Source organism: Pelobates fuscus, chromosome 5, assembly GCF_036172605.1.
Source record: "Pelobates fuscus isolate aPelFus1 chromosome 5, aPelFus1.pri, whole genome shotgun sequence".
Lineage (NCBI taxonomy): Eukaryota > Metazoa > Chordata > Amphibia > Anura > Pelobatidae > Pelobates > Pelobates fuscus.
In genome coordinates, this window is record NC_086321.1 from 342,393,122 (window position 1) to 342,410,232 (window position 17,111).

General features: G+C 41.9%; 1 protein-coding gene across 2 annotated transcripts in view; it reads right to left on the reverse strand.

The window, feature by feature from the left end:
* SH2D4A (SH2 domain containing 4A) overlaps window positions 1-13,886 on the reverse strand; it is a 102,405-nt gene extending 88,519 nt beyond the window's left edge. For both annotated transcript variants that reach the window (XM_063455818.1, XM_063455817.1), the window contains exon 1: window positions 13,753-13,886. The gene's annotated coding sequence lies outside the window, so the exon portion shown is untranslated. The remainder of the gene's footprint in view (window positions 1-13,752) is intronic.
* Window positions 13,887-17,111: the final 3,225 nt, after the last annotated feature.

A 17,111-nucleotide genomic window follows, 5' to 3' on the forward strand; every position in this document is an offset into this window, starting at 1 on the left:
GTTTCTGTAGCTCCTTAATGAACGGCTCCCCGAACAGTAGACCTTTAGCCATGGGGCCCAATTCTTTGGAGCCCAGCTCCGACAGTTTGTTGTCCATACGGAACAGAGCTGTCTTCCTGCGCTCCGTGCAGAGGGCCACATTGGCATTGCCCAGCAGGCAAATGGAACGTAATGCCCAGTCCCGCATGGTGGCTGGGTCCAGGGTCGTGCCCTCCGTGTATGCCTCGTCCGCTAAGGCCAACATCCTGCATAGGGGTCCCAGCACGTCCAGCTGCTTATCTTGCGCGGCCCGGAGGCTCCGCTCCACCCCTTTCTTGGGGTCCCGGCCCGTCCGGGTCAAATACGTGGCCACTAAGGGGTCAAATTCGGGGGTCGTCGCCACCTTGTCCGGCAGGACAGGTCTTGGGCATTCTGCCCTCAATTTTTTGCGGGCCTCCCCGTCGAGGGGTCTGCGGACCCAGTAGTGCACAAACTGTGCCAAGTGGTCGGGCAGCGACCATTCTGAGGACCTGGGGTGTCGAATAGATCGAGGATCAAACAGGGGTACCCCCGTAGCGTCCAGAAAAGCGTCGCCTTCCGGGGTTGTCGAGGGCGCATCTTCGTCCTCCCAGCGCCAACTGTGGTCCTCTCCCCGATCCTCGTCCCAATCTCCATCTTCTTCCGAAAGGGACTGGTCTGCCCGCCACTCATCCAACACGGCCATATTAGGGGGGGGTAAGGAGGCCTCCTCCCCTGCGCCCGACCTACGACGGCGCCTGGCCGGCGAGGCTGACAGCCTCGAACCATGTCGCTTCGCCGGAGCCTTGCCCTTCCGGGAGCGTGGTTCAGGGCCTTCACCCTTCCAATAGCGCAATTGCGCACTTGCCTGCTCTCTATCCTGAGAGTCTGACTCAGCCGAGTCGTCTGCCAACAGGGGGTTTCCTCTCGCACCCCTGTCATCATGAGGTTGAGGCAGAGCCCTCGCCAGGGCTTTCTCCACAGAGGCGGCCACAGCCGCATTAATCAGTGCCTGCAGGTTTTGCTCCTGTGAAGCGGCTTCCATGACGCCTGAGATACGGTACGTGACACCTAAGGAGACAGACAATAGGTGTCAGTAGCAGGCAGTAGGGGCAGCACCCCTAATATGGCAGAGGCAAGTATTAAAGCATGCAGGCTCAACAAACCTTGTTCCAGGGGAAGGAGCCGTCAGGTCAATAGCATGCGAAATATGGCACAGACAAAGCAGGCCAATCACGGGGCACTGACAAAAGCAGGCCAATCAAGGGGCACAGACAAAGCAGGCCAATCATAAGGGCACAGACAAGGCTGGCCAGTATAAGGGCACGGGTAGTGCCGGCACAGTAATAAGTGTAGGCAGGAACGTAAATCTCCACATGCAACATGCAGTTAAATCATGAGAGAGTGCGTGCAGGGTAGGGGTGTAACAGGTTCTCAGGATAGGCCCAACTCTGTGGGGGTTAATTTCACCAAGCAGGGTCCATGCAGGGGCATGCAGAAATAATGCACAAACCAATCCCCAAGTAGTACAGATAGCAAGCATGGAAAAGCAAAATTAAACAGCATCCATGCATAGAAGGATTGCAGTCAGCAGAGAAAAACAACATGTGAAGCAACTACATGTATACAGGGGGGGAGGACATGCATAATGACAAACTACACCAACACTAAAATTATTATTTATTTATAAAATATTTTACCAGGAAAGATACATTGAGATTTCTCTCGTTTTCAAGTATGTCCTGGGTCCACAAATCATTGCATTGTTACAGTTAGTGTACAATAAAATACAAAATTAATATACAATATATACAACATTTAACATAGAACAGGTAGGAAATATATAATCAACCATGACAGGTACATTCTGTTTTGAGGTATGTAGAGAAGGATCTCTTAAAGGACTTTAAACTTAGGGAAGATTTTAATTTGTGCGGGAGGTCGTTCCACAAATGCGGTGCTCTGTAGGAGAAGGAGGATCGGGCTGCTTTCTTTTTATATTGAGGTAGACTAAGTAAAGTGTTGTTACTGGATCGGAGGTTGTAGGAAGTGGGAACAGCCGGGGAAAGCATTGCGTTCAGGTAGGGTGGGAGTTTCCCAGAAAAGCTCTTAAACACAAGGCTAGAAAGATGAAGGGTGCGTCTGGATTCCAGCGACAGCCAGTTTAGTTCTTTTAGCATGTCACAATGGTGGGTCCTGTAATTACATTGTAGCACAAATCGGCAGAGCGAGTTATACAATGTGTTGAGTTTATTAATGTGGGATTGCGATGCAGATGCATATACTACATCCCCATAATCAATGATTGGCATCAGCATTTGCTGTACAATCTTTTCCTTTACTGAAGGGCTTAGGCAGGATTTGTTTCTGTACAGGGCACCTAGTTTTGGATAAAGTTTAGATGCAAGCTTTTCTATGTGCAGGCCAAAAGATAGATTGGGGTCTAACATCATACCCAAGTATTTGAAAGAGTGGACTGCGGTCAGTGTGCCATTTGAAATTGTTTTGATGGATAGGTGGGAATTGTGTAATTTGTGTAATTTAGGTACTGTTCCAAAGATCATTGTGACAGTTTTGTCAGTGTTCAGGAACAGTTTGTTTTTTGCGATCCACTTTTCTACCTCTGTAAACTGGTCTTGGAGCATAGCCTCAAGCTGCGGTAGATCGGAATTGCTCGCATAGATTACTGTGTCATCTGCGTACATGTGTACATTTGAGGATTTGCAGACATTAGGCAGATCATTTATAAATAATGAAAATAGTAGGGGGCCGAGAATGGAACCTTGGGGAACACCACACGTGACTGGGAGAGGGAGGGAGTCGCTGTCAGAAATGGACACATATTGCGAGCGTTCCGATACATACGATCGAAACCAGTTTAGCGAATGATCACCAATACCTGAGTTTTTGAGTTTGTGCAGTAGAATGTCGTGGTCTACTGTGTCAAAGGCCTTAGCAAAATCAAGGAAAATAGCTCCAGTTAGGTCTCCTTGTTCCATGCCAGTTTGGATGTCATTGCAAACTTTTAAGAGGGCAGTTGTAGTGGAGTGATTCTGGCGAAAGCCCGATTGATCAGGGGTCAGATAGTTTGATTGTTGGTAATACTCACATAGTTGCGTATGGACACATTTTTCTAAGATTTTTGACAATACTGGGAGTAATGATATAGGGCGATAGTTAGAAACCAAGGTAGTGTCACCACTTTTATGGATAGGCACTACTCTTGCAGTCTTCCAAAGTTTGGGTAAGTATCCAGACACCAAGGATTCATTAATTAGAGTTGCGACGGGTTTAGCAATTGCCGGTGCACTGAGCTTCAACAGCATTGCTGGGATTTGGTCAGGTCCGGACTGGTTTTTCATTTTTAGATTATTAAGATGTTTTTCAATGACACTAACAGGTACAGGTCTAAAAGTGAACTTGTCTATATTGGGCGTTTGCAAATTTAGTGAGACCTGATCCACATTTGTAGTTTCAGGATGTGTGCCATTTATTAGCTTGGCAATCAGGGCAGTAGAGCATCCGACAAAATAATTGTTAAAGGCATTTGCTACATCTAAGGGAAGTTTCAGGGTTTGGTTGTCCACTTTGACAGTGGAGGGTTGGGAGTGGATTGGGGGAGTTTGTAGTTTATTTATGACTTTCCAAAAGTTTCTAGGGTTTGAGATGTTATTGTTCAGATTGTCATAGAAATATTGGGCTTTGGCCAATTTTGTTTGTTTTGTGCATATATTTCGCCATTGTCTATATGCACAGTGATCATTCATAGAGCCAGTACGCTTAAACTTTGACCACAAAGAATCCCGAAACTGGTACATTTGGATGAGGTCAGCTGTGATCCAGTTCATATGTGCTCCTTTTACCCTCACCTTATGCAGTGGGGCATGCAGATTCCAAATTTGTAGGAGTTCAGACGGAAAGAATTCAACAGCACAGTCTAGATCCGGGATAATGTTTAATCTGTGCCATGGGAGGTTCTTGATGTCCTTTAGAAAGGATTCAAGATTAAATTTTTTGAAGGACCTTGTTATTTTAACCTTGGGAGCGGATTTAATAGCCTTAATTTTGCGCACACAGTACACTAAACAGTGATCACTGAAAGTGTTTGGGAGAACACCGGCCTCCTGGATTCTATCAGGAGAAGTAGAGAGAATCCAATCTAGTAGGGTATGGTTAAGGCTTTTAATATTTATGCGAGTTGGGGAGGAGATTAATTGCGTTAGCTGCAAAGTCTTAAAAAGCGTGCACGAACTATTATTTTTAGGATTCAGCCAATCAATATTAAAATCTCCAAAGACCAACAGTTCACTTTTAGGGTTTTGAGCAATGGTTTCACTAAGGAGATGGGCTATGTCAGAAAGAGTATGCACAGGGGAGCTAGGTGGGCGGTAGATTCCTGCAACAATGATTGAATTACTGCACGGGATCTCAATTGTGCCAGAGAGGAAATCAAAGGTTGCAGGAGGATTAAGGTTTTGTAAAGGGGTAAACTTTATGGAATTGTCAACATAAATAACAATGCCTCCTCCTCTCTTTGCTCTGTCATTTCTAAAACATGAATACCCCTGTATTGCAATGGCGGTGTCTGGTATTTTAGTTGTTAACCAAGATTCTGAGAGCACAATGATTTGTGGTTTGTAATGGGAACACCAGGCTTGCAGTGCATCTAGTTTAGGGAGTAAACTACGGATGTTGCAGTGCACAAAAGAGAGGCCTTTTTTAGTGGGGAGATTAGGACTAGAATTAGCTGGGGGACCTGGGTTAGACTCCACATCATTTGCAAGGGCGAGTAACATAAGGAATAGGAATTTGGACATAATTTTTGTTTGGGCACATAGTGAATGGGATACTTTATAATTTTGTGAGTTGGGGGTAGGAGGGCTATTTTTTAGAACTCTCCACCAGCACTCAGCAGATAAGTTACAGGAACACAGCATGCCATGGTGTATGATAACTTCCAGAAGGCTACCTGTTTCAAATGGCCATGGAACAGCTGATGGAGCTCTGAGTTCTATGCTGGGCTTGGTATGTTTAAAAATCAGACTGTGGGAGAGAGATGTATATTAGGGTCAGATGGGCTAAGAGAGTGGGGGGGGGGGGGGTACATAGATGGACATTTGATTTAAGGTCATTTAAGGAAAAACAAAAGCTAAGATTGAGAATTACAGAGATAAGACAGAGGTATTTAAGTAGGGAAATAAAACCATTAAACAAGGAACAAGAAAGATATATGGGCCTGAGCTGGTTAAACTAACTTAACATGATGGACAAAGACAAAGGTGATAAAATACTTTGCATGATTAGCACAGGCTATAGTTACAAAGACATGAAAATGTATACATTGAAAATAATAAAACTAAATAATAGTCACGAAATATAAAAACATTACACATTCAACAAAATTAACAGGTTATGTAGGTATAGAATGAAATGTGAGTCTTCCAGAAGGCTACCTGTTTCAAATGGCCATGGAACAGCTGATGGAGCTCTGAGTTCTATGCTCAAAAATGACACCCTGCAATATAACGATGGGCACAGAGACAGCAAAAAACACATAAAAGAAAAGGAGGCCCTGCACCTTTAAGGCAGAGCGAGCCGAGAGCCGCGCACCCCCGGATCCGACCATGCGGCCGCGGGGGAAGGGCGGACAGAGCAACACGAGGCCAAGAGGCAACGGAGAGGCTCCCTGATCCCTCCCCACGCCGCCCGAGTAGGAGAGTGAGCGGGGACGCGGGAGGGACAGGGGAGCGACAGGGGAGAAAAAAAAGAGGATTCCCGTCCGGCGCCGAAAGGCGGCGGGTGGGAACCAGCAAGTGGAGCCGCCGGAGTCTTTCTCCGGGGCCCGACAGCCGGCACGGGAGGCGGTCGGGTGACCGCTTCCCGGCAACCGGAAAAATATTAAAGGCAAAGGGACACGAAAACAAAAAAGGGTCCCAAACGCACAACACAAATTAGGAGGAACAAAGGCAAGAAAACGGCAGATAGGGAAAACTGCCAAAGAAGAAAAAGCCACAAACACATAAAAATAGCAATAAACAAACTGTAATAAAGTTATAGAATAAACACACTAAGTATACAGTAATAAAACACACAGCCACCCATAAAAATAGGAGGCAGTGGTACTCTGACCTGTACTGTTCTGCGGAGCAGCAAAGAAAGAGGAAATGGTGGCTTAGGAGGAGCCTTATATAGATACCTTATGTTTTTGTCTTTGGTGTTTATCTCTCTATGTTAATGTGCTGCTGTGGAGTTCAAGTAAAGAGAGACTTAAGCAAATATGAAGCCTCCTGTCATGTTATAAAATTGATTATTTTTGTATCTATTTTATTCATTTCAATGGATAGGGTTTATTATTTTGTCATGGCTAGCTTAATAACATCTCTTATAAGCAAGAGGTTTTTCTGCCTCTGTAATGCATATGATAGAGATATTTGTTACTGTTGTAACCTATTTGTATTTGATTAATTATTTTTGCTTACTAAGCCAACTCGATCTCCTGTTTAATTAACAGTTAGGTTGAGTTGACACACACACACACACACACACGTTAATGAAGGATTATCCCAGTACTCCCTATGCTAACCTGTATACTGAAGAATTTGTAGTTATTTGTATCCATCTTTAGGTTCACTTAGGTATTTTCATTCTATTTATTTTCACTAGAAGTTCATTTAGGGCTTCTCCAATTGGATCCTCTTCATTGGGGGTGACTTTTTCTTCCGATCGTTCGATATAATTCTTACCTAGATCATGGTTCACTGAACTCCCTGTATTGCCTAGTTTATGTTTATTGTTTTTTTTAAGGGTTGCTCCAAGCACCATGTCTATTTAAGTCAAGGCTGCCCAAAAGGTAGATCCCTGTATGTTGTAAAACTACAACTCCCATGATGCTTTTCATGCCTTTAGAATGTCAGCTGTAGTTTGTCCTAACACCAACGTGCTAGTCAGTCCCTGCACCATAAACAAAATAAATAATAAAATGAATAAACCGGAAAAGGATAAAGTCAGAGAAATATATATTATGAGTGCCAGAGTCTGGACAGTTTTATATATATATATATATATATATATATATATATATATATATATATATATATATATATATATATATATATATATATATATATATATATATATATATATATATATATATACACACACACACACACACACTTAATATAAAAGGGTTAAATAACCCTTTATTTACTTCCCCAAATCCAGCGCCGTGGTCTCTCGATGTTGGGTCAGGGTTCGTCTTTTGCAACTTCATCCAATGGAAGGACTTGCGTGGCAATCGATGCATGTGCATTAGGCCTATCCCATGAAGAAAAAAAAACATTCCCTCAGTGCTTTCCTATGGGACTTTCTCTGACCCTGGATATCCTCAAACAGAGCGTGAGGACGTCCAGCACCATTTCACAAAGCCAAACAACCACTAGAGGCACAGGTAGACAGTCATAGTACTGAAATATAAACATTGCAGTTTCTCGAACATCGCAATGTTTTACACTGCAGGACTATGTGGGACAGTGACAACGCACCCAGACCACTTCTCATTGGATGAGAGTGTTGTAGTGGTTATGGTGCTTGGAATGTTCCTTCACCAATAACCAGGAAAATAAATGAATACAAATACCCCATGTAAAACAGCATTATTAACTGTGTTATTTTAGATAGCGGATATTTAACATTAATTAGTCACTGAGTGTTATGAGGCAATTACATTTGGCAAAAGAAGAAAGGGATACCAGCACGCTTAAAAGTACATAAAGGTATAAAAATAACTGTAAAACTGCATAATTCTAAAACTATTTAAAAAGCACAAAAATAACTGTACATATGCGGATGTAAGGAGAGGTGCATAGGCATTTTATTTTAAGATACAATTATCTAGGAGATAAATGCAAAAAGGTAAAGTAAAGCACTCATGACACAGACGAGGCAGATCGTTAGCTAGATGACCTTCATTAACGCAGAACAAGAACATGTTCCACTTTAATAGGGAATGCTTTGAAGCAATACAGGCCAGGTTTTTGTTGATTCCCTGTTTCATCACATAAGGACTCCAAGCAGAGAAAGGAATGCATGAAGGACTCTTACTATGTAATAGGAAACACATTTAAAGAAATTCCTCAGATTCTCGAATAGCATAGACTAGAGCAGGGATGGGCAACCTTCGGCACTCCAGATGTTGTGGACTACATCCCCCATTATGCTCTTACACCCATAATGCTGGCAAAGCATCATGGAAGGTGTAGTCCAGAACATCTGGAGTGCCGAAGGTTGCCTATGTCTGGACTAGAGTATTGGTTATACCAGGAACCCGAATGATTTAAAAAAAAAAAAATAATAATATATTATACATATATCATAAAATGGCGAAATAAATAAAAATTATCTAAGGAATGAACAGTCTACCATAGTTCTACTACCACTGGAGTAACATAAAAGTGTGCTGCAAGAATACTAAAAGTTATTTGTATTACGGAATGTATTGTTTAAAGGGGAACAGTTACTACACAAGATTTTTAATATTATGTCTATGTATCTGTATATTTAACAAATATGTATTTGAGGTCTGAAAAATAAAATTAAAATGCAACCCATATCTCTAGCCTGTAACTGGACTTTTCATCTTAGCTCCGTGTCAATCATCCTCACAGATCCGAGAACACTTGCAATTAAAGGGTGTTACTCCAAGCTTCTTGACCACTTCTGCTTTTAGAAGTGGTCATGGTGCGAGCAATCTACATGTACAGAGTTTCTGCCTGAAACACAGTCTATATATAGCAATCTGTACTTTCTGCTGGGGTCCAGTTGCACCCCCAGGGTAAGTGACTCTAAGAGAAGCATAAGGACTTTGATTCCGGCTGCCGAATGGTAAATCTGTACAAACATGAACTCGGTCGGTAGCATGCACTGTGTGCTGGTGACAGATGTAATTTCCTGCTACCCTTACAGACAGCACTGTGAGAATTATGTCCGTGTCCCCCCCTTTTTAATTATCCACTCCTTGTGCATTTCTCTGGTCTACCCCACACTCTCTCCCCTCCTTGGCTCAGAGCGTGCAAATGCGCTCAGCCTCTTAGATCGGTGCAATCAAATGCTTCTTTGTGAGAAGAATGATTGGACCTTGCAAAGTGAAGCAGTGACATGACTTTAGGATGGGTGGGACATGGAAAATATAGAGGAGAACTAAATAAATAAATAGTGGGGGGTCGTAAATAACTAATGCTCCATAGGACATTAGGATTTAAAAAAATAAAATAAAACATTTTACTCCAGATGGAGTAACCCTTTCACAGTTTATAACACTTCACAAAAAGGAAAAGAAAAAAAAAAAAAAAAAAAAGTGTATTCAAATTTTTTTTTCAAAAAAAAAAAAAAATATTCCTGCTGGCATGTAACCCACAAGTTTCCTAAGATATGGTACCCTAGTCATCAGAATAAGTGATCTGGAAACGGAAGTTACTTGGTAGAATTTCTCCAGTTCTGCCATTTGTGACAAACATTTGCCATCCAGTCTTGCATTTCTGGTAATTTATAGTTTAGCGAAGAAAAATCTGCAACTGTCACGTTATTCACTAAACTTCGAATTGTAAGGAATTTGAAGCAAAAAATAAATAAAATAAAATAATAAATAAAAAGGTAGTGAATTTTAAAATGTAGGCCAAAATAGTCAGAGATGGAGGACGTCCGTGCCTAGGCAGCAGCTGTACCATTCTAATACCAAAATGAATGTTTTATTTTAGGGTTACAAAGAGAATACAAAGCAAATACATGGTTCACCATCAACCCTATATTTTTTTTTTCCCTTAGCTTTTCTTAGTCCTGCTCTCCTAGTATTGAAGTGACCACACCAGAAATTCAACTGCAAACAGCTGCAGCCTAGTGATAAGCATGTCGTTTCACTTATAACATGACAGCTTATTTGAGCTGCTAACCACAGAGAGATATTTCTAAAATATGCCTTTTTTCATTTTCTTCTATTAAAAAGACCACTAAAAAATAAAATAAAAATAAAATAAAGGTACCAAGACCACTTTATCTCTGCATGCCTCTAGGGCTTGTCTACCAATAGTGGCACTTCCGCAGCGTAGACTCAGTCACACTCCATTTTCACAGCTAACCTTTTTCACAGTTAATGGTGCAGTATTGTATTTAGTGGACTGGGGGTGGTAGAAGAATGCAAATGTAAATGCAGTTATAGAGGACAAGACAGACAGTTAAGAGGGTAACCCTTTAGAGTAGATAAGGGCCAAAATGAGTAGTGCGCTGTCCAGTGGCTGAATAGAATTTAAAAAATAACTTTTATGGTGGCTAGCCGAGCAAGCAACCAGACGTGCTGATGTGGAGCTCCTGCAGGCCCCATCGATAAAAAACAATATTTAGCCATGAAGATCTATTATAAAAGACCTCAAAACGTATACCTGTGCATAGCAGAACCCCCACAGAGAGAAATGGGACGGAGAAACCGCAAGCTGACACACTCAGGTAGCTCTAAACAGCCCGACATCCGCACGTCCTTCGACAGGCCGCAACAACAGGCGCAGCCCAAGATGGCGCCCGAGCAGGCCCGAGACTCCAGCTACTCAGACAAATCCCCGGAGGAAGATGACAACAGGCCCCCGGGGATCCCAAACCAGGTTTACGCGAGTGAAGACTCAGACTCCGACTCCGACACTTCACCCTCCACCAAAGGGGACATTAAAAGACTGCTGGTCGAAGTTAATGGCATAGCCGCGCGGATCAGTGCGGTGGAAACAAGGGAGGGGAAGAGAGATCAGGAGCTGACAGAAGCGAAGGCCCAAATGGAGGCCATGTCCCAGAAACTTAGCAGGCTCACACACACGGTCACCTCGCTGGAAGCGAGGCACCGTAGGAAAAACATTAGGATTTGTGGTGTCCCGGAAAGTGTGGGTATGGAGGCTATACTAGGCTTTGCCAACACAGTCGCAGAAACACTGGGAGTGCGACCCACAGCAGCAGCCTCACCCGTTACGGCGGCATTCCGAATTAGAAAGGCCCCGACGGCACCAGTAGACGCCTCAAGAGACGTCATAGCAGTAACGCGGGATACATCCACGAAAAGTGCAATCCTGGCCCGCTCCAGAAACAACCCTACCACTATGGTGAAAGGCAACCCCGTCCGGATCTATGATGACCTACCTTACACAGTGCTCCTGGAGAGACGGAGGTTTATGCCCGTGACAAGGGAACTCCGCGACAAGGGGATAAGATACAGATGGGGCACATCGGGCACCCTCATAGTGCAACAGGGAGAATCGGTGCTCACTTTATTGGCACACGAAGATCCGGCGGGATTCCTAAGGGCGCTACATTTACCGATACAAACCTCCTCTGCAGGGAGGGAAAACACAAACCTCACGCCCAAGGGACCCAGCCGGGCACGAAAACAGACCACAGAGGCCGACCACACGCAGCATAAGATAAGAGTTCTGCACCCACCATAGAGCGGGGCAACGGGCGGTAAGCGGGAACTATTACTACCCCAGAGGACCCACACTAACCCCCTGCCCAGGACTTAACCTGAATCACACACCACGGCTACACCAAGATTGCATTTAAAGGACCCCTAGGTAATAACCCCCGCTGGTCCAACAGATGGTAAAAGTCTTGAATTCAGGCTCCTCTCCCCCATCTTGGTTTTACTCTCTAGATTTTTTTTAAGTCTGTAAGAAGTGCAGTGTAAGCACATTAAAACATAAAATTACTGCGTATTCAGCATACAGGCATTGTACTTCAAAAGATGGGGTCTGGAGGGGCTTGTCAGCTTAGCTCCATGTCAGTTTGATATGCATTTTTGGTGGAACCACCTCCATTGCCATCAATACGTCACAGTACCAATGTTGAGATATATGCCCAAGAGTTACTGGTCCCTAAAAAGCTAAGAACCTGTCCTGAGGGGAAAAAAACTGCCAAGCAAAACTCTTTCAGACCTCAGTGGATGGAGTGTTCACTTATGGAAGAAAAAAAAACAAAAAAACAAAAAACAAACAAGTGAAACGTTGCAATATAGAAAATATATAACTCTTTCCTATCTACAGGAGGAAACTTAAAGGGACACTATAGTCACCCAGACCACTTCATCTCTATGTAGTGGTTTGGATGCAGAGTCCCTGTCCTTTTAAACCTGCAATGTTTACATAGTAGGGTTAAGTCCACCTTTAGTGGCTGTCATGTATGAAACTCGGTCATGTGATGCCCCCTTGGAAAGCATTGATACAATGTTTTCCTATTGGGAAGTTTGAATGGACCCACACATGCACATTAGGTCCCCAATGCTCCTCTATCAGGAGCAATGTATTGGACCTTCAGGGAGAAGGCCTTGCCTCCTCAGTGATGTCGTGGGAGGCGGAGAGGTGAGGTCATTCCCTATGCAGCGGAAAAGTCTTGGCGCTAGAAACAAGGTGAGTTGAGTTTATCTATCATACATTTTACAGGGCAAAAGTGGAGTGGACAATGATCAAATCACAATAACGGAATCTATGGTCCAAAAATAACATTTGTTGTTGTTATTTTCTATTGTCTTCTGATAGATTAGGGCTATTCTCTCTACTGGTGAAGGGCAAATTCACATCATGTAAGCATGGTCTGAAATTCCGAGTTGATGTAAGCAATGAGACAGCCAAGGCATACGTCATCAGGTTTTACTCTAATCTGAGGAACACTCAAGGGAGAGAAACCGTAATAGTTCCCAATCAGGGGTTCTTGCCTGATCAAATAATTTACTGAATAGTGAATTAAAGGTAAATAAATGTAAAAAAAAAAATAAAAATACAAAAAAAATTTTTTTTTTTCGAAAATTAAGCCACCAACTAAATTGTTCCTCCTGGCGAATTTATCCCAACACACTAAGACGCAGTGACAATCTATCCCATCTTTTAAAAGATATTTATTAACCATTCGACCTGTAGGAGTCAGTGATTTGCACATGAGTGCCCTGCAGTGTATCCACATGCATTTATAGAAAATAGGGTGAGAACAGGTCACGCGCTAGATGCACATCGTATGAGTGTTCCACAATACCCAAACCATGTCATAAACCAAAAATAATATGATAATACCTCATAAAAAACCCTGCTATACAGCAATAGCCCTCTTTAGTAATTACATATAGCTTCCTCTGCAGCAGTCTTCAATGATGATCATTCTGCAGTAAAGCAAACCCACACACAGGCTTTAAATGATGTATAATTATCCGAAACAACAGGTTTGGACTAAGCAGACGAAAATAAAACTGGATAGAAACTATTTTTACAGGCAGCAACATCACAATGCGGCTATTATCATTAAAGCAATGCTGAGAATATCTTTAAATTAACATTCCCTTTATAAAAGATTGCTAACCACCATCTACATGTAACTGGGGGCGGTTTAAAATCCTCTCTAAAAAGACTTCTACAAGGGTTTATCACAGCTAGGGACTGTCTCCAGAAGATCAGGGAACTTGGTAGGTAGTTTTTCCACCACTCACTTTCCCAAAATAATAATATAATAATAATAATTAATAATACAAAACACACAATAAATCAATCAGGACATTATGTATTTTTGAGCATGACCTTGAGAGAGGTTGCCCACACACAGTTAACCTCTTCATGACCAATGGCATATCAAGATATCAAACACCTCTGATCTTTAAGGAGTTAAAATCTTAAAAGCCATTTGCAAACACTGTGCAAACATAAATGAGCAGGAAAAGTTGAAAAAAAGCAAAACAGTTACACTTACCAAGATCTGAACTTCTTTTTTTTTTGTCTTTTTCTGGAGAATGAATAAAACGGTTGTTACGAGTAACTGCTCAAGCACTGCTTTGAAGGAAGTACAGTCAGTCGTGTTACTAGTTTGTTTGAGCAGGGCTGGAATGAAAATGATTTGCGAGTCTCCACCTTTAAATCAGTCTGTGCTTCAACAACAATACTTCACTTTTGTTCTTTAACATTGTTGATCACAAGCGCCACCTACTGTAAGCCCTTTGTATTGCCTTTAAATAAATTCAATTGGTGATTTAAAAAAATCTTTTTTTATTCTATAATCGCAGTCTGGGGATCCTTTGCTTTACAAAAGCCTTTATAAGAGGAGTTTATGCATGTATAAAAATATGGAAATGTTTAGACCTCACAAATAACTTTAAAGACTATATGACTGTGATTTTTTATAAAAAAAAATAATTAAGCCTAACATTTATTACATGCACATACAATTAGGACATAGTAACAATTCTGATAATAGAAAACTGTTCTGGTATATTGAAAAAAAAATTTAATTTTTTTTTTTTTTTTTAATTGTTCACCCTTTGTTATTATTGCTGAGATTTATAGTTCCAACATAGTCTGCAGCACTGTACAACAGGGCAAAGAGAAAGTACAATGTACACAGACTAATACAAAAGTTAAGGAGCGCTTTGCTTGTGAGCTGAAATCTAGCCACTGGATCTCTTATACAAAGCTAGAGAACAAAAGAGCTGACAATCTGATGGTTAAAATGGAGAGATCAGGCAAGAGGTACCATGGGGGACATGGAAGTTATGGCCACAGAGAATTAAAGGATAATTGCAGCCGGTGGTAACATGAACAGATAATTAAGAGGTAATTGAGTGAGATCTCAGGCACCTGGAGAAGTTTGTTATAAAGTAAAAAAGGAACCAGGGTGGGCAGCTATTGCTGAGTGAAAATTACAATTCTCTTTTTTTATTTTTATTTTTATTGGTGAAGAACTTCGACTTAATTAATATATTAGCTGCTAAGAGGGGCAAGAACAAGTAAAAGAGAGGGGTGGGTAAAGCTGACATTTGTTATATACAAGCAAACATTAAAGGGACACTGTAGGCATCCAGACCACTTCAGATTAGTGATGTCCCGAACAGTTCACCGGGAACCGTTCGCCGGCGAACATAGCTTGTTCGTGGCGAACGCGGCGGGCGAACATATGCGATGGTCGGTCCACCCCTATTCGTCAACATTGAGTAAACTTTGACCCTGTACCTCACAGTCAGCAGACACATTCCAACCAATCAGCAGCAGACCCTCCCTCCCAGACCCTCCCACCTCCATGACGAATAGGGGGCGGACCGACCGCTGCATATGTTCGCCCGCCGCGTTCGCCACGAACAAGCTACGTTCGCCAGCGAACGGTTCATGGCGAACTGTTCGGGACATAACTACTTCAGATCATTGAAATGGTCTGGGTGCGTATTTCTACGTCTCTTAAACCAGTAAAGATAATTATTGCATTTATTAATTTACTGCAATTCTTACCTTTATGGGTTAACTCCACCTCCACTGGCTGTCTACCAGACAGCCACTAGAGGGACCTCTGCGTGGTTAAGCGACTTTTGGTCACCTAACTGACGAACCTCCTTCTCGCGCTATGCATGAGGACTTTCAGTGTCACCCCAATTTCTGTAGAAAAGCATTGTGTAATGCTGTCCTATCGGGGAAGCACTAATGCGAGCGTGGCCATTGCCACACATGTACATTAGGTCTTGAGTCGGGAGGGGAAGGAGCAGAGGAGGACCCGGGCCATTGCCGAGGGACATGGCGCTGGACTGGGGTAAGTGACAGAAGGGGTTTTTAACTCCTTCTGCACCACAGGAACGGAAGGGCGCACTATAGGGAGCTATAGTGCCAGGACAAGAACTTTGTTTTCCTGGCACTATAGTTTCCCTTTCAAATATGTGGAATACATTAACCTAAAATAACAATAGAAAAATGCAAGTACTAAAAATTACTTTGCAGTAATGATGAACTTTATTTATAAGTAAGCAGAAATACAACTCAAGAACCATTTAGTATTGTAGTGGTTTTAAACATTTTTAGGGGAATAAAGGAATTAGTAAATTACTTTTCATACAAGCACCACATATGACTGAACACTAAAAAGAGTTATTCAATAAAGTTAATTTAAGGCCAAAGTAGCCGAACTGAAGGCTTAGACAATTTTTCCAGTTTGGCTATTTTAACCTTTAAATTTGCAATTCACTTTGGATTCTTACTTTAGTTAGAGGATACACTTATTAGATAATAAACTCTTTTAAATGATTTGATATTCCTTTAGAGAAAGTAGATTGCTGATGACTTTTGAGGAAATACAAACACCTGACTGTTTTTAATTACATAATTAGGATGATGTATTTCCTTTAATTATGTCACATGCATAATTTATTTCGGCATGTGTATGATTACCAGATGACATGTTCCATATGTATGAGTACCATGATAATGGCTCCTCCCCTTCCATGATGTCACATGTAATATACAATGTATCTCACTAGTTAATACATACTTTGACTAAATATTCAATGAGCACTCAACGAGTTATTCAATATTCAATGACCCTTGCACAAAGTTGTGCACAAGGTGCTTTAGAAGACTTAGACTTGTGCATGGCAGAAAAATGTAGCTCGGTCAACCAAATTACATCAAGTCAGTGATTTAGCTCATCCGAATGTTGTCCATGAAAAAATTCAGGAACAATTATTCTGGCGATCAAAAAGGATGCAGAAAATGAGCCTACCACTGTGCTCCAAAATATATATAAATATATGTAAATCGATATTGCTGTATAAGGAGACACATTTTCACACCCTTTTATTGAATCTAATTCCTGTCGGAATTTTAGTATTTGGTTGTGTATTTTTAGCCTTTAGACTTGGCTTAGTTAAGGGGAGCTAACAGAAGTTTCTGCTTAGGATCTTCTGGCTCTGTGTTGGAAGTAGTGGAGGTGGGGAGGTGGTGTCCGACTGACACCAGGTAAGAAATCAAATTGTTGTAAAACTGTTTGACTCCTAACGATGGGGAGTTGGAATATGAGAAGCCAACCAATCCATGTGCTTGTACTAAACTTTCAAAACGTGCATTCATTTTGTTGTTTTTTTGTGTTGTACTTCGGGTCTTTATTTTTAATGGGTTTGTTGGTTATTATCAATTTTTATTTGGCCTTTTTCTAAAGGTAAGCATGATTTTTTTTTAACAGGGTTTCAAATTAATTGGACCCACCTAATTTTTATAAGGGTGAGGGGGTAGGTATAACTTTCAATGTTGAGGTGTGGCTAAGAGTTTATGACCCCTATCCACCCTGTGGGGGTTACT